This window comes from Agelaius phoeniceus, chromosome Z, assembly GCF_051311805.1.
Source record: "Agelaius phoeniceus isolate bAgePho1 chromosome Z, bAgePho1.hap1, whole genome shotgun sequence".
Lineage (NCBI taxonomy): Eukaryota > Metazoa > Chordata > Aves > Passeriformes > Icteridae > Agelaius > Agelaius phoeniceus.
Genome location: NC_135303.1, coordinates 41186202 through 41210308, shown reverse-complemented (window position 1 = coordinate 41210308; position 24107 = coordinate 41186202).

The following is a 24107-nucleotide window of genomic DNA, read 5'->3' as shown; positions in this document are numbered from 1 at the left end:
AAAATGGTGTCGGGTGCACTGGGGAAAAAGTAGACTATGGAGTGAACTAGGAAGTAAAAGCATGAATGAAATGGAGTAGGGTGTAAAATGAAATCAAGATGGGGAAAGAGAGGCATCATGCAATGTCTTAAAGCGTGTCTTATGCTAGGTGCTAATACACGCAATGCACAGATCAACAACAAATGCATCTAGCACAGTTCTTCTTTCCCCGCTTCACTCCAGTTGTGCCAGCACAGCGTCTTGTGGAAGCAGCAGCAGACCTGTGCCACAAGTCTGACAGAATAAAGCTTCATCTTCCAAAAGAGCTTGGAGCAAAGGGCTGGAGAGGCAGGATCATCCTTTTGACACAGGCTTTTGATGTCCCCTTTTGTTACTACTTGAAGATACTTGGTACTTGAGAAGAGAGAGACTGAAGCCCAGTGCTTGTTCCCAGAAATAACCCAGCTTTCCTGCTGCTGATCTGCTCGGGTAAAGAATGTCCCGTGGCTTTACCTGCTTCTGGATGAGATGAAAATCCTTGCCGTAGGTGTGGAAAGCCTTTTGGAAGGACTCCTTCTCCTCAGGTGTCCATCTATCAGAGCCTGGCAATAAAAAGCAGCGGGTAGTAAAGGGATCCCTTGATCCACACCAAGTAGATCCCACTGGCTGCCGAAAGAAAACGGTCGCAGGCCGTCATTCACGTGGGTGTACGTGTCTTCTCCCTCAGAAGGTCGTGAAGACAAGAGCAGGCCTTGCCCGGGGAGAAGGATTGGAAAACAAGTAAAGCTGAAGGACTAGATGCTGGTGCTTTCCCCAGCTGCAGAGGAGACAAGACCTTGTGCTGGTGTTAAGCACAATTTCTTGAAGCAGAAACCCTTGCCACAACAATGAAGGGGACGGCAGCATCTGTCAGGGACGCAAGAAGCTCTGCTTTGCTTACCTGCGTAATGATAATCAGCCATGGGATGGCCTTGAGCTGTTGCAGGCCCCTCTGAGAGCAGCATCTCCAGAGCCTCCTGCAAGATCAAGAGGGAAAAGGCTTTAGCCGCCCCAGCACATTTAAAATGAGCCAAAAAAATCACAGGTGCTGCCTTTCAGCTCCTTTGCCTCTCCAGACATTCAAGCAACTGTATCCCATGTGGGTGAAGTTTTTGCTGCCCAACCCTTTGATCCTGGTCCCCAAGAGAGGCCTTTTGCTCACCAAGCTGAGGATTTTGCTGCTCCTGCAGCCAGAATGGCCTCAGCTGACTGAGGCTTCTGGGAATTTCCCCTCCAAATGTCTTAGAGAACTCAGATCTCCAGGCCATTTACAAGGCAGCAAGACCTTCCGCCGCCGCCGCCTCCAGGAGGGAGATTCTCCCTGCTGGAGCCGTTTGGGCTCAGCCCTGACGCAGCTGGAGGAGACCCAGCAGGCAGCAAGTGCTCTGCTCCCTGTTAAGACCCTTCTTCCAAGAGCAGCCAGGAAAGGCTGTCCCAGTGCCCGGGCCTTCTGCATTCCCTGTGCCCTCTCCTCTGCGCCCAAACAGCCGCTTCTTACCGGAACGCTGCCGCGTGCCTGGTGCAGGCAGTGCAGGGCGCGCTCCAGGTTAGCTGCTGCCCCGGGAATGCCACGGGAGCTGGCCATGTCCAACAGTTCTCTTACTGCAAGCACAAGAAAAAACCCACCGAAAGTCAGCCTGGAGGCCAGCAAGGGCAAAGCTTGCCATGCAAGGCAGAAGGAAAGGCCGGCAGCTAAAGACAGCAGCTTGGAGAGAGAGCATGAAAAGGAGAGCAAAGACAGGGCCAGCTGAAGCAAGGGCCCACGCAGTGCTGGCTCTCCCTCCAAAGCAGCTTCTGTAAGAAGAAGTGGGGGCCAATCTCCGCTCTTCCAGTGGCAAACGGCCCTGACCAATTTGGAGAGCAAGGTGCTTGCTCTTTCTCCTGTCTCTAACACTTCTACATGGGAAGATGGGCAAGACAAGGAGAGAAGCAGAGCCTTCAAAAGGCTGCCTTTTTAGGCAAAAGGAGCCTTTTCAAGACCCAAGTAGCTCAGGGCTGGAAGAAAAGCTTGAAGCAAAGCTACCTCTGTCAGGTTTTTCCATGTCAGAGTCATCCTCCCCCCAGGGCTTCCAGACCAGGCTTGCAGGCTCTTCATCCTCACTTGGTGCTCTGCTCTGCAGCTCTGGGAGCTCAGCCTGAAAGTCGCTGCCAACATTGATGCGTCTAAAGGAAGAAGGAGGTGGAGGTGAGAAAGGCAAGTGGTCAAGAGAGCCTTGCTGTGCACCCACAGGCTTGAACCAATCCCAGCCTGACTCTGAAAGAGCAGTTCTCCTCCTCGCCATTCCTCCAGTTTGCTGTGCTTTAACCCTAGGCCAAAACTCACGGCTGAATCTGGGCTCTTGCTTTCCTTTTCATTGTGCCTCTCCTTTCCACCTGAAAGAGATCAAAACAATGCTCCAGTTCAAAATCCTTCTGCCAAGGATGTGTCGGTAGCCTTCCTTCTCATCCTCATCATTGCAAAGCCCGAGCTCCTGTGTCCCAGCTCCTTTCTCTTTGCTGTCATTGCCGCCTTTTTGACATGGAATGTCCTAGGCAGGACCCTGCAGCAGTCAGCAGCTTCCTCAGGAGGGCAAGCAGAAGGCCATGCACTACTCTCTTCACTCCCGGGGCCACGGAGAAGAACCAAGAGAATGGCAGGGGAGATGTGCCAGTGCAGGCTTAGGTTGGATAGAAGGAAAAGCTTCTTCAGCCAGAGGCTGCTTGGGCACTGCAACAGCCTCCCCAGGGAAGGGGGCACAGCACCAAGGCTGACTGAGCTCCAAAAGTGTTTGGACACTGCTCTTGGGCACTGGCTGTGATTGTTGAGGCTGCCCCGGGCAGGCCCTGGAGTTGGGCTCAGTGATCTTTCAGAATCCCTTCCAAGCCAAAAAATTCTGTGCTACTGTGATTGTGCTCTTGAGGAGATGGCATTTGACGGCCGCCCCTGAGCATGAGGTAGAACCAGCCCTACATGCACTGAAAAAAGAATCTCTAAAGATCTTAAAATAGAATGGATCTAGAAGCAATGGAACTAGGTAAGTAGATAAGAATTGCTGATCCCAGATGGTTTTTAAAGTTGAAAGCCTGTGTTTGAGGAGAAGCCCAGTCAAATGCTTCCATGCCCTGAACGACAGGGATGCCAGAGGAGAAGTGCCATCATTGTGCTGTTTGAAGCTTTGGAGCGGGTGTGAGCAGAGTCAGGGCATAAGGGGATTTGTTGACACTGAAGCCCTGACCTGCTCAGCCAGGAACAATTTGTTTTGGGGTCAGCACAAGATAGTTTGAGGACTGAAATGGGTGCTAAGAACGTTTAATCAGGTGATGCGTGGACGAGGATCTGCAACTGCACTGGGACACCTCTCTAGGTCCTCTGTGGAAAGGTCTGTGTTTCCCCTGGAGGCAAGACGATTCCTTCAGAAGCTGCACCCTGCTTTCACGTGGAAGCTCGTCTGGGGAAAGTGAGCACGCAGCCTGTGTGTCGTGCTTGGTGGGAGAGGCAGCTGGAGCCTCCTGCCCTTGTGCTAGTGCTTTGAGGGCAAACGGGGATTTTCTTACCTTGGACGGTTCCCAAGTGCTCGGGGGATGCCCGGAGGCAGACGAGGAGACCGGGATGTCGGTGCAGAGGCCGGGTCTGGCACTGAGTGCAGAAGGCGGCTGGTCAGGGACAGCCCAGGAGCTGATCCTGCAGCTGCTGCTCCAGCGCTGCTCCAGCAGTGTTCCAGCAAGGGCTGCAGGAGCAGGAGACAACGACAGTTGCTATGGGCACAGCCCAACATTCCATCTAGAACCCCCGGGGGAGCCATGGGACAGAAAGGGGCATGGGCCGCCTCTGCCCCTTGTACTTCTTCTGCTGCAAGTTTGCTCTGAGAAGCTTCCCATTGGGCCTTTTCTCCTCAGTCGTCTGATGAGACGGGCAAAAGCAGTGCAGGGACAGCCCTGGCTCTTCCCGGTGCTTCTCTGCAAGGTGCCTCCAGCTGAAGGTGCACAGGAGCCTGCCTCTGTGCAAGGGCCCAGACCTCATCTCCTGCCCTGGAGAGCCGGAAGGGCTCCTCCCACTGGCTCTCCTCCAGCTCTGAGAGGAGCTGGAATTTGCAAGTTGTCCAGCGCAAAGCCAACTCCAAAGCTTCCTCTCAAAGTGGAGGCATTCATCCTGCCCCCTTTCTCAATTCTCCTTTTGCTGCCCAATACTGTCACTGCATGGTTTCCCTCCTTTGGGCCTCTGAGCTGGTCTCTCACCTCATCACTCCTCCCTTGAAACTTGGAGAAACAGGATCTTTTTCAGGCCAACTGATGGGGACACACACACACACACACACACACCCAGGGAGAGCACACGGGCATTTCTCTAGCAAACATTCAGGCAGAATTTCTAGATCCCTCTTCCAGCTCCCTTGGAGAAGCTCGGTGGTTGTCCCAAAAGGCTCTGGCATTCCTCTAAGGAAGCAACACTAACAGAATTACCTTTGCACACTGCTGGCCTTCACATTGGTTTTAACTCCTAGATCCCAGATATGACAAAAGCCAGGCAGCTTTGCTGCTTTCCTGCCTGTCCTTAAAGAAAAGCAAATCTTGCTTCAGTCCCAATCTTGCTTCCTTCCCAGCCTGCATGTTACCCACTGGCCAGCAAACTGAGGGGGCAGCTGGAACAAGTCCCACTGCAAGGCAGATACTTTGTAGCCTCCAAAGCCCACCTGCACCGGCTCCATCAGACAAGGGCAAGCTTCCCTCGGCTTCCCAGAAGCAGCCTGGCAATTGCCCCCTCCCTCGCCCCCTCTCCATCCACCCTCCACAGCCCCTGCCACCAAAGCCTTGCTAGGCAGGGCCATTTGCTGGCCTCAATAAAAGAGTGACTTGGATTCTTCTTTGGCGCAAGTGCCCCAGCTGTGACAAGTCAGAGGATAATGATCACACCCGCTCGGCTTTAGCTAAGGAGATTGCTGGAGGCCCAGAGCGGGACACTGGTCCTTTCAGGAGAAACTGAAACTGAACTAGCCATGCCTTTGTGGTGCATGCCGATAGGAATTGGATAGAATCGGAGGGCTTAGAAACGTCCTCCAAGGTGGTCAGCTCCATCAGTCCCCCAAAATGAAAGAAAGTTTTCTGGCTGGGCTCCAAAAAGGACTCAAGCCGCTGCTTTTATGCCAGAAAATATGGGGAGACCAGACCACTCATCTAGATGCAATTCAGTGAACTAAACAAAGCCTCCCTTTCCACTCCCAGCTGAGATGTTGAGGAATCAAAGGCTGAAGCCCCAGCATTACGTCACTGGCAGTAAAGGAGACACACCTCACTTAGTCCTGCCAGCTGAGCAAGGGGCTGGGCCTGGGGGAGGTGGCGCCTGCCCAGCTTCTTCTCTCAGGGCAAGTGCCGTCTTTGCAACACCAGGCAAATGGAACAAACATTGCCGGAGTGTTTTTAGACAGACAAAAAGACAAAATGGAACAAACTTTGGTTTAATGATAAAGACCCATTGGCTCTCCACAAAGGCAAAATGACAAAAGGCAGAGCATAGACAACACCCAACCTTTGAAATTTATTGAGAAATCTAATAAAACTGATGAATCTCCAATAATACTAATGGATCTTAACTACTAAATTGAGGAGATTCCTATCATGTCCTATCACTAACTATGTAGAAGATTCAACTACCCTAAAAGCTTAAAAAACAGTCCTATTCCTATCTAGTCCTATTGACACCTAACTCTTGCTAGCCCTGGACAACCTGCAGGCTTGTCTAACTTCAGAGTCTTTTCTTCTTGGGGAGAGGCTCTGCTTCCTTCCGAGGCCGATGTCTTCTGCTGTGTTTGTTCCTTTCCTTCATGCTTTCAAACACCCTGCAAGATAGGAAACAAACCATCCATTGCTGACGCTAGTACACACCATGAAAGCAAGTGCCGAGATCTCCGTTTGAGTATGAATTTCTGTCTTTTCGGGCAGTGGCACATTTGTCAATGGATCAGCACCATGAGTCTGATGGTTCTACTTTCAATGCCTTGAAATGTCTTCCTCCTTTTGCTGCATCCTCTTTTGAATTTGATCAGCAGCATCAAACCAAGCTTTGATGGATCTATTCCTACTTGTATCAACTGGGTCTTGTTGGGGCACGGCAAGGTTTCATTGTGAAGGCTGGGTTTTACCTAAGCTCTTTGGGTTTGAGGTGGGTGTTAAGCTTGAGCACGGCTGCCGGGGGCGATGCTGCAAGTGCCCCCAGCTTCCCCTGCGGTGCCTTTGAAAAGGGTCAGCCCGTTTTAGTCCAAAGGCGCAGCTTTGAGCAGAAAGAGGAGGAACTTACGCACCGTTTGCACTGCCCGCAGGGAAAGGGGCCTCCCGCCGAAGGGGGCGGCTGGCGCGGTTGGCAGCAGGGACACTCGGCGCTGCGAGCCCTCTTGCGGCTTCTCTTCCCTGGCTCCCCGTTCTCCTTTCTGGGAGGGCTTTTGCTCCTCTTTGCTTTGCCCACACTCTGGAAATCAAAGAGTCCTTATCAATGCTTCCTTCCTCTCACAAAGCTGGAAATCAGAGCATCCAGCAGAAAAATCTATCGGCCTAAGCAAATCCTTCCAAAGCCTCAAGAGCTGAGAAACCGGCTGTCTTTGCCAATGGGCTGCGGTGGGCTGCCAAGCCAGAGCTTGGAGGAAAATACTCCTCTTTTCTACAGGCCAAAGGGGCGGGATAAATACCTGGCTATTTAGAGCTCTACATTTCTTATTTCTACCTTTCTGCCTAACATCTATTTCTCTCTGCTTTTCCTCCACAAATGTCTAGGCAATGGCATTTAAATTCAGTCCAATTAGGGTAGACACGTGGTTAGCCATTTTCTAGTCCCCAAAATAATCTCCCTCCCTGTCTCTCTCTCTCTCTCTCACATGATGGGAAGCAAATTGCTCTTTGCCAGTAAGGAAAGTTTTAGGGGAGCCACAGCACCAGCAGCTCCTTCTTGGGGACTATGCTGGCATGCTAGAAAAACTCCCTGAAAATCTGCAGCATATCCACAAAGGCAGCCCGGATTGTTGATGTCAGCAAGCAGTGGGGAATTTGGGGTCTGATTGGAGTCAGCGAGGGTGCCAGCCCTTGAGAAGCCCATCTGTAGAGAGTCAAAGCCCATTTTGGTGGCGGTGCTGCTTTCTTGGGTCAAAGTTAGGCTCCAGAATTGCATACTTCAGGGCAGCAGCACAAGGAAGGCCCGGGCAGCATCTGCTGTGCCTTTCCCAGCGCATGGGACGATGTGATCCTGGCAAAGGGGCGTCTGGCATGGCTCGCCAGCAGCTTTTCTCCCAGTTTCTCGACCTTCCTGGCACGTCTCCATTTTCTTGCCCCTCACCTGAGCAAGAGTGCTGGCAAGTTTATGCTCCTTTTTCCAGGAGTAGTAGTACTCCACACACTGGGCCACGGTCTTAGTCTGGATCTGTTGTGAAGAGAAAAAGAAGGAATCGAAAATGGTGTCGGGTGCACTGGGGAAAAAGTAGACTATGGAGTGAACTAGGAAGTAAAAGCATGAAGTAAATGGAGTAGGGTGTAAAATGAAATCAAGATGGGGAAAGAGAGGCATCATGCAATGTCTTAAAGCGTGTCTTATGCTAGGTGCTAATACACGCAATGCACAGATCAACAACAAATGCATCTAGCACAGTTCTTCTTTCCCCGCTTCACTCCAGTTGTGCCAGCACAGCGTCTTGTGGAAGCAGCAGCAGACCTGTGCCACAAGTCTGACAGAATAAAGCTTCATCTTCCAAAAGAGCTTGGAGCAAAGGGCTGGAGAGGCAGGATCATCCTTTTGACACAGGCTTTTGATGTCCCCTTTTGTTACTACTTGAAGATACTTGGTACTTGAGAAGAGAGAGACTGAAGCCCAGTGCTTGTTCCCAGAAATAACCCAGCTTTCCTACTGCTGATCTGCTCGGGTAAAGAATGTCCCGTGGCTTTACCTGCTTCTGGATGAGATGAAAATCCTTGCCGTAGGTGTGGAAAGCCTTTTGGAAGGACTCCTTCTCCTCAGGTGTCCATCTATCAGAGCCTGGCAATAAAAAGCAGCGGGTAGTAAAGGGATCCCTTGATCCACACCAAGTAGATCCCACTGGCTGCCGAAAGAAAACGGTCGCAGGCCGTCATTCACGTGGGTGTACGTGTCTTCTCCCTCAGAAGGTCGTGAAGACAAGAGCAGGCCTTGCCCGGGGAGAAGGATTGGAAAACAAGTAAAGCTGAAGGACTAGATGCTGGTGCTTTCCCCAGCTGCAGAGGAGACAAGACCTTGTGCTGGTGTTAAGCACAATTTCTTGAAGCAGAAACCCTTGCCACAACAATGAAGGGGACGGCAGCATCTGTCAGGGACGCAAGAAGCTCTGCTTTGCTTACCTGCGTAATGATAATCAGCCATGGGATGGCCTTGAGCTGTTGCAGGCCCCTCTGAGAGCAGCATCTCCAGAGCCTCCTGCAAGATCAAGAGGGAAAAGGCTTTAGCCGCCCCAGCACATTAAAAATGAGCCAAAAAATCACAGGTGCTGCCTTGCAGCTCCTTTGCCTCTCCAGACATTCAAGCGACTCTATCCCATGTGGGTGAAGTTTTTGCTGCCCAACCCTTTGATCCTGGTCCCCAAGAGAGGCCTTTTGCTCACCAACCTAAGGATTTTGCTGCCCCTGCAGCCAGAATGGCCTCAGCTGACTGAGGCTTCTGGGAATTTCCCCTCCAAATGTCTTAGAGAACTCAGATCTCCAGGCCATTTACAAGGCAGCAAGACCTTCCGCCGCCGCCGCCTCCAGGAGGGAGATTCTCCCTGCTGGAGCCGTTTGGGCTCAGCCCTGACGCAGCTGGAGGAGACCCAGCAGGCAGCAAGTGCTCTGCTCCCTGTTAAGACCCTTCTTCCAAGAGCAGCCAGGAAAGGCTGTCCCAGTGCCCGGGCCTTCTGCATTCCCTGTGCCCTCTCCTCTGCGCCCAAACAGCCGCTTCTTACCGGAACGCTGCCGCGTGCCTGGTGCAGGCAGTGCAGGGCGCGCTCCAGGTTAGCTGCTGCCCCGGGAATGCCACGGGAGCTGGCCATGTCCAACAGTTCTCTTACTGCAAGCACAAGAAAAAACCCACCGAAAGTCAGCCTGGAGGCCAGCAAGGGCAAAGCTTGCCATGCAAGGCAGAAGGAAAGGCCGGCAGCTAAAGACAGCAGCTTGGAGAGAGAGCATGAAAAGGAGAGCAAAGACAGGGCCAGCTGAAGCAAGGGCCCACGCAGTGCTGGCTCTCCCTCCAAAGCAGCTTCTGTAAGAAGAAGTGGGGGCCAATCTCCGCTCTTCCAGTGGCAAACGGCCCTGACCAATTTGGAGAGCAAGGTGCTTGCTCTTTCTCCTGTCTCTAACACTTCTACATGGGAAGATGGGCAAGACAAGGAGAGAAGCAGAGCCTTCAAAAGGCTGCCTTTTTAGGCAAAAGGAGCCTTTTCAAGACCCAAGTAGCTCAGGGCTGGAAGAAAAGCTTGAAGCAAAGCTACCTCTGTCAGGTTTTTCCATGTCAGAGTCATCCTCCCCCCAGGGCTTCCAGACCAGGCTTGCAGGCTCTTCATCCTCACTTGCTGCTCTGCTCTGCAGCTCTGGGAGCTCAGCCTGAAAGTCGCTGCCAACATTGATGCGTCTAAAGGAAGAAGGAGGTGGAGGTGAGAAAGGCAAGTGGTCAAGAGAGCCTTGCTGTGCACCCACAGGCTTGAACCAATCCCAGCCTGACTCTGAAAGAGCAGTTCTCCTCCTCGCCATTCCTCCAGTTTGCTGTGCTTTAACCCTAGGCCAAAACTCACGGCTGAATCTGGGCTCTTGCTTTCCTTTTCATTGTGCCTCTCCTTTCCACCTGAAAGAGATCAAAACAATGCTCCAGTTCAAAATCCTTCTGCCAAGGATGTGTCGGTAGCCTTCCTTCTCATCCTCATCATTGCAAAGCCCGAGCTCCTGTGTCCCAGCTCCTTTCTCTTTGCTGTCATTGCCGCCTTTTTGACATGGAATGTCCTAGGCAGGACCCTGCAGCAGTCAGCAGCTTCCTCAGGAGGGCAAGCAGAAGGCCATGCACTACTCTCTTCACTCCCGGGGCCACGGAGAAGAACCAAGAGAATGGCAGGGGAGATGTGCCAGTGCAGGCTTAGGTTGGATAGAAGGAAAAGCTTCTTCAGCCAGAGGCTGCTTGGGCACTGCAACAGCCTCCCCAGGGAAGGGGGCACAGCACCAAGGCTGACTGAGCTCCAAAAGTGTTTGGACACTGCTCTTGGGCACTGGCTGTGATTGTTGAGGCTGCCCCGGGCAGGCCCTGGAGTTGGGCTCAGTGATCTTTCAGAATCCCTTCCAAGCCAAAAAATTCTGTGCTACTGTGATTGTGCTCTTGAGGAGATGGCATTTGACGGCCGCCCCTGAGCATGAGGTAGAACCAGCCCTACATGCACTGAAAAAAGAATCTCTAAAGATCTTAAAATAGAATGGATCTAGAAGCAATGGAACTAGGTAAGTAGATAAGAATTGCTGATCCCAGATGGTTTTTAAAGTTGAAAGCCTGTGTTTGAGGAGAAGCCCAGTCAAATGCTTCCATGCCCTGAACGACAGGGATGCCAGAGGAGAAGTGCCATCATTGTGCTGTTTGAAGCTTTGGAGCGGGTGTGAGCAGAGTCAGGGCATAAGGGGATTTGTTGACACTGAAGCCCTGACCTGCTCAGCCAGGAACAATTTGTTTTGGGGTCAGCACAAGATAGTTTGAGGACTGAAATGGGTGCTAAGAACGTTTAATCAGGTGATGCGTGGACGAGGATCTGCAACTGCACTGGGACACCTCTCTAGGTCCTCTGTGGAAAGGTCTGTGTTTCCCCTGGAGGCAAGACGATTCCTTCAGAAGCTGCACCCTGCTTTCACGTGGAAGCTCGTCTGGGGAAAGTGAGCACGCAGCCTGTGTGTCGTGCTTGGTGGGAGAGGCAGCTGGAGCCTCCTGCCCTTGTGCTAGTGCTTTGAGGGCAAACGGGGATTTTCTTACCTTGGACGGTTCCCAAGTGCTCGGGGGATGCCCGGAGGCAGACGAGGAGACCGGGATGTCGGTGCAGAGGCCGGGTCTGGCACTGAGTGCAGAAGGCGGCTGGTCAGGGACAGCCCAGGAGCTGATCCTGCAGCTGCTGCTCCAGCGCTGCTCCAGCAGTGTTCCAGCAAGGGCTGCAGGAGCAGGAGACAACGACAGTTGCTATGGGCACAGCCCAACATTCCATCTAGAACCCCCGGGGGAGCCATGGGACAGAAAGGGGCATGGGCCGCCTCTGCCCCTTGTACTTCTTCTGCTGCAAGTTTGCTCTGAGAAGCTTCCCATTGGGCCTTTTCTCCTCAGTCGTCTGATGAGACGGGCAAAAGCAGTGCAGGGACAGCCCTGGCTCTTCCCGGTGCTTCTCTGCAAGGTGCCTCCAGCTGAAGGTGCACAGGAGCCTGCCTCTGTGCAAGGGCCCAGACCTCATCTCCTGCCCTGGAGAGCCGGAAGGGCTCCTCCCACTGGCTCTCCTCCAGCTCTGAGAGGAGCTGGAATTTGCAAGTTGTCCAGCGCAAAGCCAACTCCAAAGCTTCCTCTCAAAGTGGAGGCATTCATCCTGCCCCCTTTCTCAATTCTCCTTTTGCTGCCCAATACTGTCACTGCATGGTTTCCCTCCTTTGGGCCTCTGAGCTGGTCTCTCACCTCATCACTCCTCCCTTGAAACTTGGAGAAACAGGATCTTTTTCAGGCCAACTGATGGGGACACACACACACACACACACACACCCAGGGAGAGCACACGGGCATTTCTCTAGCAAACATTCAGGCAGAATTTCTAGATCCCTCTTCCAGCTCCCTTGGAGAAGCTCGGTGGTTGTCCCAAAAGGCTCTGGCATTCCTCTAAGGAAGCAACACTAACAGAATTACCTTTGCACACTGCTGGCCTTCACATTGGTTTTAACTCCTAGATCCCAGATATGACAAAAGCCAGGCAGCTTTGCTGCTTTCCTGCCTGTCCTTAAAGAAAAGCAAATCTTGCTTCAGTCCCAATCTTGCTTCCTTCCCAGCCTGCATGTTACCCACTGGCCAGCAAACTGAGGGGGCAGCTGGAACAAGTCCCACTGCAAGGCAGATACTTTGTAGCCTCCAAAGCCCACCTGCACCGGCTCCATCAGACAAGGGCAAGCTTCCCTCGGCTTCCCAGAAGCAGCCTGGCAATTGCCCCCTCCCTCGCCCCCTCTCCATCCACCCTCCACAGCCCCTGCCACCAAAGCCTTGCTAGGCAGGGCCATTTGCTGGCCTCAATAAAAGAGTGACTTGGATTCTTCTTTGGCGCAAGTGCCCCAGCTGTGACAAGTCAGAGGATAATGATCACACCCGCTCGGCTTTAGCTAAGGAGATTGCTGGAGGCCCAGAGCGGGACACTGGTCCTTTCAGGAGAAACTGAAACTGAACTAGCCATGCCTTTGTGGTGCATGCCGATAGGAATTGGATAGAATCGGAGGGCTTAGAAACGTCCTCCAAGGTGGTCAGCTCCATCAGTCCCCCAAAATGAAAGAAAGTTTTCTGGCTGGGCTCCAAAAAGGACTCAAGCCGCTGCTTTTATGCCAGAAAATATGGGGAGACCAGACCACTCATCTAGATGCAATTCAGTGAACTAAACAAAGCCTCCCTTTCCACTCCCAGCTGAGATGTTGAGGAATCAAAGGCTGAAGCCCCAGCATTACGTCACTGGCAGTAAAGGAGACACACCTCACTTAGTCCTGCCAGCTGAGCAAGGGGCTGGGCCTGGGGGAGGTGGCGCCTGCCCAGCTTCTTCTCTCAGGGCAAGTGCCGTCTTTGCAACACCAGGCAAATGGAACAAACATTGCCGGAGTGTTTTTAGACAGACAAAAAGACAAAATGGAACAAACTTTGGTTTAATGATAAAGACCCATTGGCTCTCCACAAAGGCAAAATGACAAAAGGCAGAGCATAGACAACACCCAACCTTTGAAATTTATTGAGAAATCTAATAAAACTGATGAATCTCCAATAATACTAATGGATCTTAACTACTAAATTGAGGAGATTCCTATCATGTCCTATCACTAACTATGTAGAAGATTCAACTACCCTAAAAGCTTAAAAAACAGTCCTATTCCTATCTAGTCCTATTGACACCTAACTCTTGCTAGCCCTGGACAACCTGCAGGCTTGTCTAACTTCAGAGTCTTTTCTTCTTGGGGAGAGGCTCTGCTTCCTTCCGAGGCCGATGTCTTCTGCTGTGTTTGTTCCTTTCCTTCATGCTTTCAAACACCCTGCAAGATAGGAAACAAACCATCCATTGCTGACGCTAGTACACACCATGAAAGCAAGTGCTGAGATCTCCGTTTGAGTATGAATTTCTGTCTTTTCGGGCAGTGGCACATTTGTCAATGGATCAGCACCATGAGTCTGATGGTTCTACTTTCAATGCCTTGAAATGTCTTCCTCCTTTTGCTGCATCCTCTTTTGAATTTGATCAGCAGCATCAAACCAAGCTTTGATGGATCTATTCCTACTTGTATCAACTGGGTCTTGTTGGGGCACGGCAAGGTTTCATTGTGAAGGCTGGGTTTTACCTAAGCTCTTTGGGTTTGAGGTGGGTGTTAAGCTTGAGCACGGCTGCCGGGGGCGATGCTGCAAGTGCCCCCAGCTTCCCCTGCGGTGCCTTTGAAAAGGGTCAGCCCGTTTTAGTCCAAAGGCGCAGCTTTGAGCAGAAAGAGGAGGAACTTACGCACCGTTTGCACTGCCCGCAGGGAAAGGGGCCTCCCGCCGAAGGGGGCGGCTGGCGCGGTTGGCAGCAGGGACACTCGGCGCTGCGAGCCCTCTTGCGGCTTCTCTTCCCTGTCTCCCCGTTCTCCTTTCTGGGAGGGCTTTTGCTCCTCTTTGCTTTGCCCACACTCTGGAAATCAAAGAGTCCTTATCAATGCTTCCTTCCTCTCACAAAGCTGGAAATCAGAGCATCCAGCAGAAAAATCTATCGGCCTAAGCAAATCCTTCCAAAGCCTCAAGAGCTGAGAAACCGGCTGTCTTTGCCAATGGGCTGCGGTGGGCTGCCAAGCCAGAGCTTGGAGGAAAATACTCCTCTTTTCTACAGGCCAAAGGGGTGGGATAAATACCTGGCTATTTAGAGCTCTACATTTCTTATTTCTACCTTTCTGCCTAACATCTATTTCTCTCTGCTTTTCCTCCACAAATGTCTAGGCAATGGCATTTAAGTTCAGTCCAATTAGGGTAGACACGTGGTTAGCCATTTTCTAGTCCCCAAAATAATCTCCCTCCCTGTCTCTCTCTCTCTCTCTCTCACATGATGGGAAGCAAATTGCTCTTTGCCAGTAAGGAAAGTTTTAGGGGAGCCACAGCACCAGCAGCTCCTTCTTGGGGACTATGCTGGCATGCTAGAAAAACTCCCTGAAAATCTGCAGCATATCCACAAAGGCAGCCCGGATTGCTGATGTCAGCAAGCAGTGGGGAATTTGGGGTCTGATTGGAGTCAGCGAGGGTGCCAGCCCTTGAGAAGCCCATCTGTAGAGAGTCAAAGCCCATTTTGGTGGCGGTGCTGCTTTCTTGGGTCAAAGTTAGGCTCCAGAATTGCATACTTCAGGGCAGCAGCACAAGGAAGGCCCGGGCAGCATCTGCTGTGCCTTTCCCAGCGTATGGGACGATGTGATCCTGGCAAAGGGGCGTCTGGCATGGCTCGCCAGCAGCTTTTCTCCCAGTTTCTCGACCTTCCTGGCACGTCTCCATTTTCTTGCCCCTCACCTGAGCAAGAGTGCTGGCAAGTTTATGCTCCTTTTTCCAGGAGTAGTAGTACTCCACACACTGGGCCACGGTCTTAGTCTGGATCTGTTGTGAAGAGAAAAAGAAGGAATCGAAAATGGTGTCGGGTGCACTGGGGAAAAAGTAGACTATGGAGTGAACTAGGAAGTAAAAGCATGAAGTAAATGGAGTAGGGTGTAAAATGAAATCAACATGGGGAAAGAGAGGCATCATGCAATGTCTTAAAGCGTGTCTTATGCTAGGTGCTAATACACGCAATGCACAGAGCAACAACAAATCCATCTAGCACAGTTCTTCTTTCCCCACTTCACTGCAGTTATGCCAGCACAGCGTCTTGTGGAAGCAGCAGCAGACCTGTGCCACAAGTCTGACAGAATAAAGCTTCATCTTCCAAAAGAGCTTGGAGAAAAGGGCTGGAGAGGCAGGATCATCCTTTTGACACAGGCTTTTGATGTCCCCTTTTGTTACTACTTGAAGATACTTGGTACTTGAGAAGAGAGAGACTGAAGCCCAGTGCTTGTTCCCAGAAATAAGCAAGCTTTCCTGCTGCTGATGTGCTCGGGTAAAGAATGTCCCGTGGCTTTACCTGCTTCTGGATGAGATGAAAATCCTTGCCGTAGGTGTGGAAAGCCTTTTGGAAGGACTCCTTCTCCTCAGGTGTCCATCTATCAGAGCCTGGCAATAAAAAGCAGCAGCTGGTAAACAGATCCCTTGATCCACACCAAGTAGATTCCTCTGGCTGCCGAAAGAAAACGGTCGCAGGCCGTCATTCACGTGTGTGTATGTGTCTGCTCCCTCAGAAGGTCGTGAAGACAAGGGCAGGCATTGCCCGGGGAGAAGGATTGGAAAACAAGTAAAGCTGAAGGACTAGATGCTGGTGCTTTCCCCAGCTGCAGAGGAGACAAGACCTTGTGCTGGTGTTAAGCACAATTTCTTGAAGCAGAAACCCTTGCCACAACAATGAAGGGGACGGCAGCATCTGTCAGGGACGCAAGAAGCTCTGCTTTGCTTACCTGCGTAATGATAATCAGCCATGGGATGGCCTTGAGGTGTTGCAGGCCCCTCTGAGAGCAGCATCTCCAGAGCCTCCTGCAAGATCAAGAGGGAAAAGGCTTTAGCCGCCCCAGCACATTAAAAATGAGCCAAAAAATCACAGGTGCTGCCTTGCAGCTCCTTTGCCTCTCCAGACATTCAAGCAACTGTATCCCATGTGGGTGAAACACTGTGATTTGCTCCCGGTCCCTAGTTTTTGCTGCCCAACCCTTTGATCCTGGTCCCCAAGAGTGGCCTTTTGCTCACCAACCTAAGGATTTTGCTGCCCCTGCAGCCAGAATGGCCTCAGCTGACTGAGGCTTCTGGGAATTTCCCCTCCAAATGTCTTAGAGAAGCCAAATCTCCAGGCCATTTACAAGGCAGCAGGACCTTTTGCCGCCGCCGCCTCCAGGAGGGAGATTCTCCCTGCTGGAGCCGTTTGGGCTCAGACCTGACGCAGCTGGAGGAGACCCAGCAGGCAGCAAGTGCTCTGCTCCCTGTTAAGACCCTTCTTCCAAGAGCAGCCAGGAAAGGCTGTCCCAGTGCCCGGGCCTTCTGCATTCCCTGTGCCTTCTTCTCTGCGCCCAAACAGCCGCTTCTTACCGGAACGCTGCCGCGTGCCTGGTGCAGGCAGTGCAGGGCGCGCTCCAGGTTAGCTGCTGCCCCGGGAATGCCACGGGAGCTGGCCATGTCCAACAGTTCTCTTACTGCAAGCACAAGAAAAAACCCACCGAAAGTCAGCCTGGAGGCCAGCAAGGGCAAAGCTTGCCATGCAAGGCAGAAAGAAAGGCCGGCAGCTAAAGACAGCAGCTTGGAGAGAGAGCATGAAAAGGAGAGCAAAGACAGAGCCAGCTGAAGCAAGGGCCCACGCAGTGCTGGCTCTCCCTCCAAAGCAGTTTCTGTAAGAAGAAGTGGGGGCCAATCTCCGCTCTTCCAGTGGCAAACGGCCCTGACCAATTTGGAGAGCAAGGTGCTTGCTCTTTCTCCTGTCTCTAACACTTCTACATGGGAAGATGGGCAAGACAAGGAGAGAAGCAGAGCCTTCAAAACACTGCCTTTTTAGGCAAAAGGAGCCTTTTCAAGACCCAAGTAGTTCAGGGCTGGAAGAAAAGCTTGAAGCAAAGCTACCTCTGTCAGGTTTTTCCATGTCAGAGTCATCCTCCCCCCAGGGCTTCCAGACCAGGCTTGCAGGCTCTTCATCCTCACTTGGTGCTCTGCTCTGCAGCTCTGGGAGCTCAGCCTGAAAGTCGCTGCCAACATTGATGTGTCTAAAGGAAGAAGGAGGTGGAGGTGAGAAAGGCAAGTGGTCAAGAGAGCCTTGCTGTGCACCCACAGGCTTGAACCAATCCCAGCCTGACTCTGAAAGAGCAGTTCTCCTCCTTGCCATTCCTCCAGTTTGCTGTCCTTTAACCCTAGGCCAAAACTCACAGCTGAATCTGGGCTCTTGCTTTCCTTTTCATTGTGCCTCTCCTTTCCACCTGAAAGAGATCAAAACAATGCTCCAGTTCAAAATCCTTCTGCCAAGGATGTGTCGGTAGCCTTCCTTCTCATCCTCATCATTGCAAAGCCCGAGCTCCTGTGTCCCAGCTCCTTTCTCTTTGCTGTCATTGCCGCCTTTTTGACATGGAATGTCCTAGGCAGGACCCTGCAGCAGTCAGCAGCTTCCTCAGGAGGGCAAGCAGAAGGCCATGCACTACTCTCTTCACTCCCGGGGCCACGGAGAAGAGCCAAGAGAATGGCAGGGGAGATGTGCCAGTGCAGGCTTAGGTTGGATAGAAGGAAAAGCTTCTTCAGCCAGAGGCTGCTTGGGCACTGCGACAGCCTCCCCAGGGAAGGGGGTACAGCACCAAGGCTGACTGAGCTCCAAAAGTGTTTGGACACTGCTCTTGGGCACAGGCTGTGATTGTTGAGGCTGCCCCGGGCAGGCCCTGCAGTTGGGCTCAGTGATCTTTCAGAATCCCTTCCAAGCCAAAAAATTCTGTGCTACTGTTATTGTGCTCTTGAGGAGATGGCATTTGACGGCCGCCCCTGAGCATGAGGTAGAACCAGCCCTACGTGCACTGAAAAAAGAATCTCTAAAGATCTTAAAATAGAATGGATCTAGAAGCGATGGAACTAGGTAAGTAGATAAGAATTGCTGATCCCAGATGGTTTTTAAAGTTGAAAGCCTGTGTTTGAGGAGAAGCCCAGTCAAATGCTTCCATGCCCTGAACGACAGGGATGCCAGAGGAGAAGTGCCATCATTGTGCTGTTTGAAGCTTTGGAGCGGGTGTGAGCAGAGTCAGGGCATAAGGGGATTTGTTGACACTGAAGCCCTGACCTGCTCAGCCAGGAACAATTTGTTTTGGGGTCAGCACAAGATAGTTTGAGGACTGAAATGGGTGCTAAGAACTTTTAATCAGGTGATGCGTGGACGAGGATCTGCAACTGCACTGGGACACCTCTCTAGGTCCTCTGTGGAAAGGTCTGTGTTTCCCCTGGAGGCAACACGATTCCTTCAGAAGCTGCACCCTGCTTTCACGTGGAAGCTCGTCTGGGGAAAGTGAGCACGCAGCCTGTGTGTCGTGCTTGGTGGGAGAGGCAGCTGGAGCCTCCTGCCCTTGTGCTAGTGCTTTGAGGGCAAACAGGGATTTTCTTACCTTGGAGGGTTCCCAAGTGTTCTGGGGATGCCCGGAGGCAGACGAGGAGACCGGGATGTCTGTGCAGAGGCCGGGTCTGGCGCTGAGTGCAGAAGGCGGCTGGTCAGGGACAGCCCAGGAGCTGATCCTGCAGCTGCTGCTCCAGCGCTGCTCCAGCAGCGTTCCAGCAAGGGCCGCAGGAGCAGGAGACAACGACAGTTGCTATGGGCACAGCCCAACATTCCATCTAGAAGCCCAGGGGAGCCATGGGACAGAAAGAGGCATGGGCCGCCTCTGCCCCTTGTACTTCTTCTGCTGCAAGTTTGCTCTGAGAAGCTTCCCATTGGGCCTTTTCTCCTCAGTCGTCTGATGAGACGGGCAAAAGCAGTACAGGGACAGCCCTGGCTCTTCCCGGTGCTTCTCTGCAAGGTGCCTCCAGCTGAAGGTGCACAGGAGCCTGCCTCTGTGCAAGGGCCCAGACCTCATCTCCTGCCCTGGAGAGCCGGAAGGGCTCCTCCCACTGGCTCTCCTCCAGCTCTGAGAGGAGCTGGAATTTGCAAGTTGTCCAGCGCAGAGCCAACTCCAAAGCTTCCTCTCAAAGTGGAGGCATTCATCCTGCCCCCTTTCTCAATTCTCCTTTTGCTGCCCAATAATGTCACTGCATGGTTTCCCTCCTTTGGGCCTCTGAGCTGGTCTCTCACCTCATCACTCCTCCCTTGAAACTTGGAGAAACAGGATGTTTTTCAGGCCAACTGATGGGGACACACACACACACAGGGACAGCACACGGGCATTTCTCTAGCAAACATTCAGGCAGAATTTCTAGATCCCTCTTCCAGCTCCCTTGGAGAAGCTCGGTGGTTGTCCCAAAAGAGTCAGGCATTCCTCTAAGAAAGCAACACTAACAGAATTGCCTTTCCACACTGCTGGCCTTCACATTGGTTTTAATGCCTAGATCGCCGATATGACAAAAGCCAGGCAGCTTTGCTGCTTTCCTGCCTGTCCTTAAGGAAAAGCAAATCTTGCTTCAGTCCCAATCTTGCTTCCTTCCCAGCCTGCATGTTACCCACTGGCCAGCAAACTGAGGGGGCAGCTGGAACAAGTCCCACTGCAAGGCAGATACTTTGTAGCCTCCAAAGCCCACCTGCACCGGCTCCATCAGACAAGGGCAAGCTTGCCTCGGCTTCCCAGAAGCAGCCTGGCAATTGCCCCCTCCCTCGCCCCTTCTCCATCCACCCTCCACAGCCCCTGCCACCAAAGCCTTGCTAGGCAGGGCCATTTGCTGGCCTGTCCCATTCTGGTAACACTTTGGATAACTTCCGATGGTTGTCACCTATTGCTAGTAGGGAGGATAGAAAAGGTTGCTGTAGTTTAACCAAGTCACTTCCCACTGTGGTTAATTTTTTCAGCAACACTTCTGAATCGATGGTATTTAGCACTCTCAGTCCAGTCTCTAGCAGCCCAGTGAGATCCCTTTTACTCTTAAAGTTAGAGGGCAATCGTTTCTGAAGCCAAGTGGTCCAGTCCATTGAAGGATTTCTGAGAAATGGGGCACACTCCGGTCAGATGTCCGAAGCATTTACTTGTATTCCCATTCCTACTCGCTTCAGAGACCATTCTGGATTAACCAGCAGTCTCTGAATTCCTGTTTTCTTAATAGCATACGGCCCAATTCTAAGAAGCACAGGAACTGTAGGCTCCTCTTCTCCTTCTGGAATAATTGGCTTTTGGGCCAATAACAGCTTTCTTTTGCATTGGTGGGGTAGTTCTGGTCTTGTTCTTAGGATATTCAGTACACACTTGAGTGATGTTAAAATCAAGATCATACCTTCTTACTGCACACCCCTCTATTTTTAGTCTAAACTCTGGACACTTACTCAAACATTTGTCACAGCATTCAGAGCTAATCCAAATGAGTTTCACAGGTGGATGGTAAGCCTCATGGAAGCCATCTTGCACCAATGCATAGTTACATCCCTAAACATTTCTCCCTTCTCACAAATGTGCATTCGTGACCTTTAGAATCTCATTTATGGCCTTAGGAGAGTGGGAATCGTAGGCCCTCCCTTGGCACCAGTATATTCCAGTTACGTTGTACCCCATGGTATTGCATTGGCTCCTGTTCCAACCATGGCAATGGATATAATGGTTACGACCTTCTCCATTATCTCCATGATTTCTCTAAGTCCATTTATTCGCTGTTCCGGGTGAGCTTCAGCCTCAGTTCATTGTCGCCTGGTGTCACTTTCCGGACTCTCTCAGGGGCTTTCTTCACTTGGGAGTGATGGGTCCAGGCCTTCTGTTCTTTGATTTTGATTGTAGTAAAGGTGGTGAGGAGCACTTGGAATGGTCCTTGCCACTGCAGTTCCAGGGTCTTTTCTGCAAAAGATTTAACATATACATAATCCCCAGGTTGTACATCGTGTACTGGTCCATCTAATTATCTGGTTTGAGCTCCAGCCACATATTTTTCAATTTCTCTCAGTTGTATATTCAGGGCTACCATATACTTGTGTAGGGTTTCCTCCCCTACTTGTGTAGCTGTGGTTCCTTCTTGAACTGCATATGGTCTCCCATAATATTTCAAAGGGGCTCAATTTTTCTTTTGTCCTTGTTTTTTTCCAAATTTGCAATAATGCTAATGGGAGAGCCTGGGGCCAAGGTAGGTTTGCCTCCTGTCCCAATCTTACAATTTGCTGCTTGATCAAATGATTCATCTTTTCCACCTGCCCACTCGATTGAGGATGATATGGAGCAGCTCCCTGTCTATTCCCAGGTGGTGGCTAATTTGTTGCTAAATTTTGGAAATAAAGTGCGGCCCTCTATCTGAGGATATGGTGGCTGGAACTCCAAACTTCAGCATTATTTCTTGCAACAGCACTTGGGTTACTGTGCACCGGCAGTTCATATACAGACACAAACGGGACGGGGCTGCTATGACAAGCGTCATGAGCTATTTATTTTCAGCATCAGTCTCATTACAGGGTTAAGGCAAGGAAGAGATGCTAACAGCAATGAAGGGATGCTAACAGCTCGCTGGTCAGGCAGCAGGCTAAAGAAACTTAATGTTACAACATACCATAAAGCTGTCTTAGCCAATTACATAGAGCAAAAGCATACTGACGGTAGTTCTATCCAATCACTTTAAGCACATGTAGCTTTGGTTAAAACAATGGTGACCTATTCTCGCATACAATAGCCCGTTTATAAGAGACAAAGCACAGAGCACCATTCACATTTAACCTTCTAAATATCTACTAAATAAACTTGGTGCAACTTAGAAAGCTAAACTACACAGCTCTATTGTTCTATTTCCCATGTCTTTGCTATAGCTTAGATATCTTTTCTGCTGCTTTAGCACTGTTCAGTATTTCGCCTGTAACTGAGGCCTGTCTTCTGCAGTTTTCCCAAAACCTTCTGATTTTATGGATTCCCACAGTTATCTCTCATGCCTTAGCTGTCCTAGTAGGGAAAGTTTCTGGCCAACCTGAAAAGGTATCAGTCAATACCAGGAGATAACGATATCCCCCCTTCCTGGCTAATTCTGTGAAATTGATTTACCACTGTTGCCCAGGTCTGCAACCTTTCCCAGATTGTCCAACTTTAGGCTTTGGGATGTTTTTAGGATTAGTTTGGAGGCAAAGGCTACACTGATGAGTTATCTGAATTACTGTGCCCTGTAGGTTCCTGGCCATAATTTTCCTTTCAGATGGTTATAGAGGGGATCTACTCACCAATGTGTTTTTTCATCTTCCTTTTGCACTAATGACTACAGCAAGTAGGAAGGCATTGCAAGTTTCCCTTCCTCTGTTACAGGCCATCCTTCTTGATTATAATCTGCTTTTTCTCTTTTAATAAGTTTCTTATCCTTTTTATTGTACACTGGCTTACCTTCAATATTTTGAAATTTTTCCATCTGGGATCGATGTTGCCTCAATTGTCTCCTCAAATACCTCACCTTTGGCTGTATCTTTTGCCTCTCTTTCTGCCAGCATGTTTCCTTCTTCCAATTCAGAGCTCTTTTGTTGGTGTGCCTTAATGTGCATGACAGCTACATTCTTAGGTAGTTGTACTGCATCTAGTACTCTCAGTACCTCTTGTGCATGTTTAATATCCTTCCCTTGTGAATTCAACAGTCCTCTCTCTCTCCAAATGGCTCCATGTACATGAACCACTCCAAATGCATACCTTGAGTCTGTGTAGATGTTAATCTCTTTTCCTTTTGCCAGCTCTAAGGCTCAAGTTAAGGCAACTGTTTCAGCCTTTTGTGCAGAGGTGTTTGCTGGCAAAGGTCCAGGGACTCGATTACCTCTCTGCTTGTGGTAACCACATACCCAGCATGCCTTTTTTCACTGAAGACATCACTGATGACATAGCTGCTTCCATCAGTAAACCAGGTCTCAGCATCTTCAGGTGGGGTGTCCTTTAGATCTGGGCAGCTGGAGTAGGTGGCTTCAGTGGTCTCTAGACAGTCATGGATCACTGGTTCTCCCATACTCCCGCTGAGGAAGGAAGCTGGGCTCACCATGTTAGTTACCATGATTTCAACATCATCTTGTTCTACTAGTATAGCTTGGTACTTCAGAAACCTCTGTGGGACGAGCCAATGTCCCCCTTTTGCCTCAAGGACTGCAGACACTGTGTGGGATATTAGCACAGTCATCTTCTGGCCTGGGGTGAATTTGCGCGCTTCTTGGATGTTCACTGCCACTGCTGCAACGGCTCTGAAACACCTTGGCCATCCTCTAGCTGCCGTGTCCAGCTGTTTGGAGAGATAAGCCACTGCTCTCTTGTACAGGCCTAAGTTCTGTGCTAATATTCCAAAGGCAGTCCCTTGTTTTTTGTGGGAAAACAGGAAAAATGGTTTACTCGCATCTGGAAGTCCCAGAGCTGGAGCTGACATGAGGGCCTTCTTTAGCTGGTTGAGGGCTTGGGTTGCTTCTTTTGTCTACTGAAGATCTCTGCTCCCTTCTGTGATCAGGGCATATAAAGGTTTAACAAGCAACCTATAGTTATAAATCCATGGCCTGCACCACCCAGTCATGCCTAAAAGGGTTCTCAGTTCTTTCACTGTCTGAGGTCTCAGGGTCTGGCATATTGCTTCTTTGTGATCCTGCCCCGAGGTCCTTTGTTCAGCACTCACTTCATAACCTGGGTAAACAACTGTTTGCCTCACCATTTGGGCTTTCTTCTGGGACACTTGATACCCCTGTAGGCCCAAAAAGTTTAGGACGCTTACTGTTCAGTCCACACGTCTCCTGGGTCTGGGCAGCTATCAGGAGGTCATCCTCATACTGGAGCAACTGTCCTTCTCCTGGTGGAGGTTGCCAAGACTCTAAATCCTTGGCAAGTGTCTCCCCAAATATAGTGGGGGAGTTCTCGTACCCCTTTGGTAGTACACACCATGTGAGCTGGTTCCTCCATCCAGTTTTGGGATTCTCCCATTCAAATGCAAAAATCTTCTGGCTGGCTTCATGGAGAGGGAGGCAAAAGAAAACATCCTTTAAATCTAAAATGGTAAGCCAGGCTAGTTCAGGGGTAAAACGAGTTAACAAGGTATAGGGAAGGATTAGCAACTACTGGATACAAGTCTTCAGTTATTTTGTGAACAGCCCTCAGATCTTCTACTAACCTGTATCACCCATCAGGCCTCTTTACTGGCAAAATGGGAGTGTTAAAATCAGATTGGCATTCTT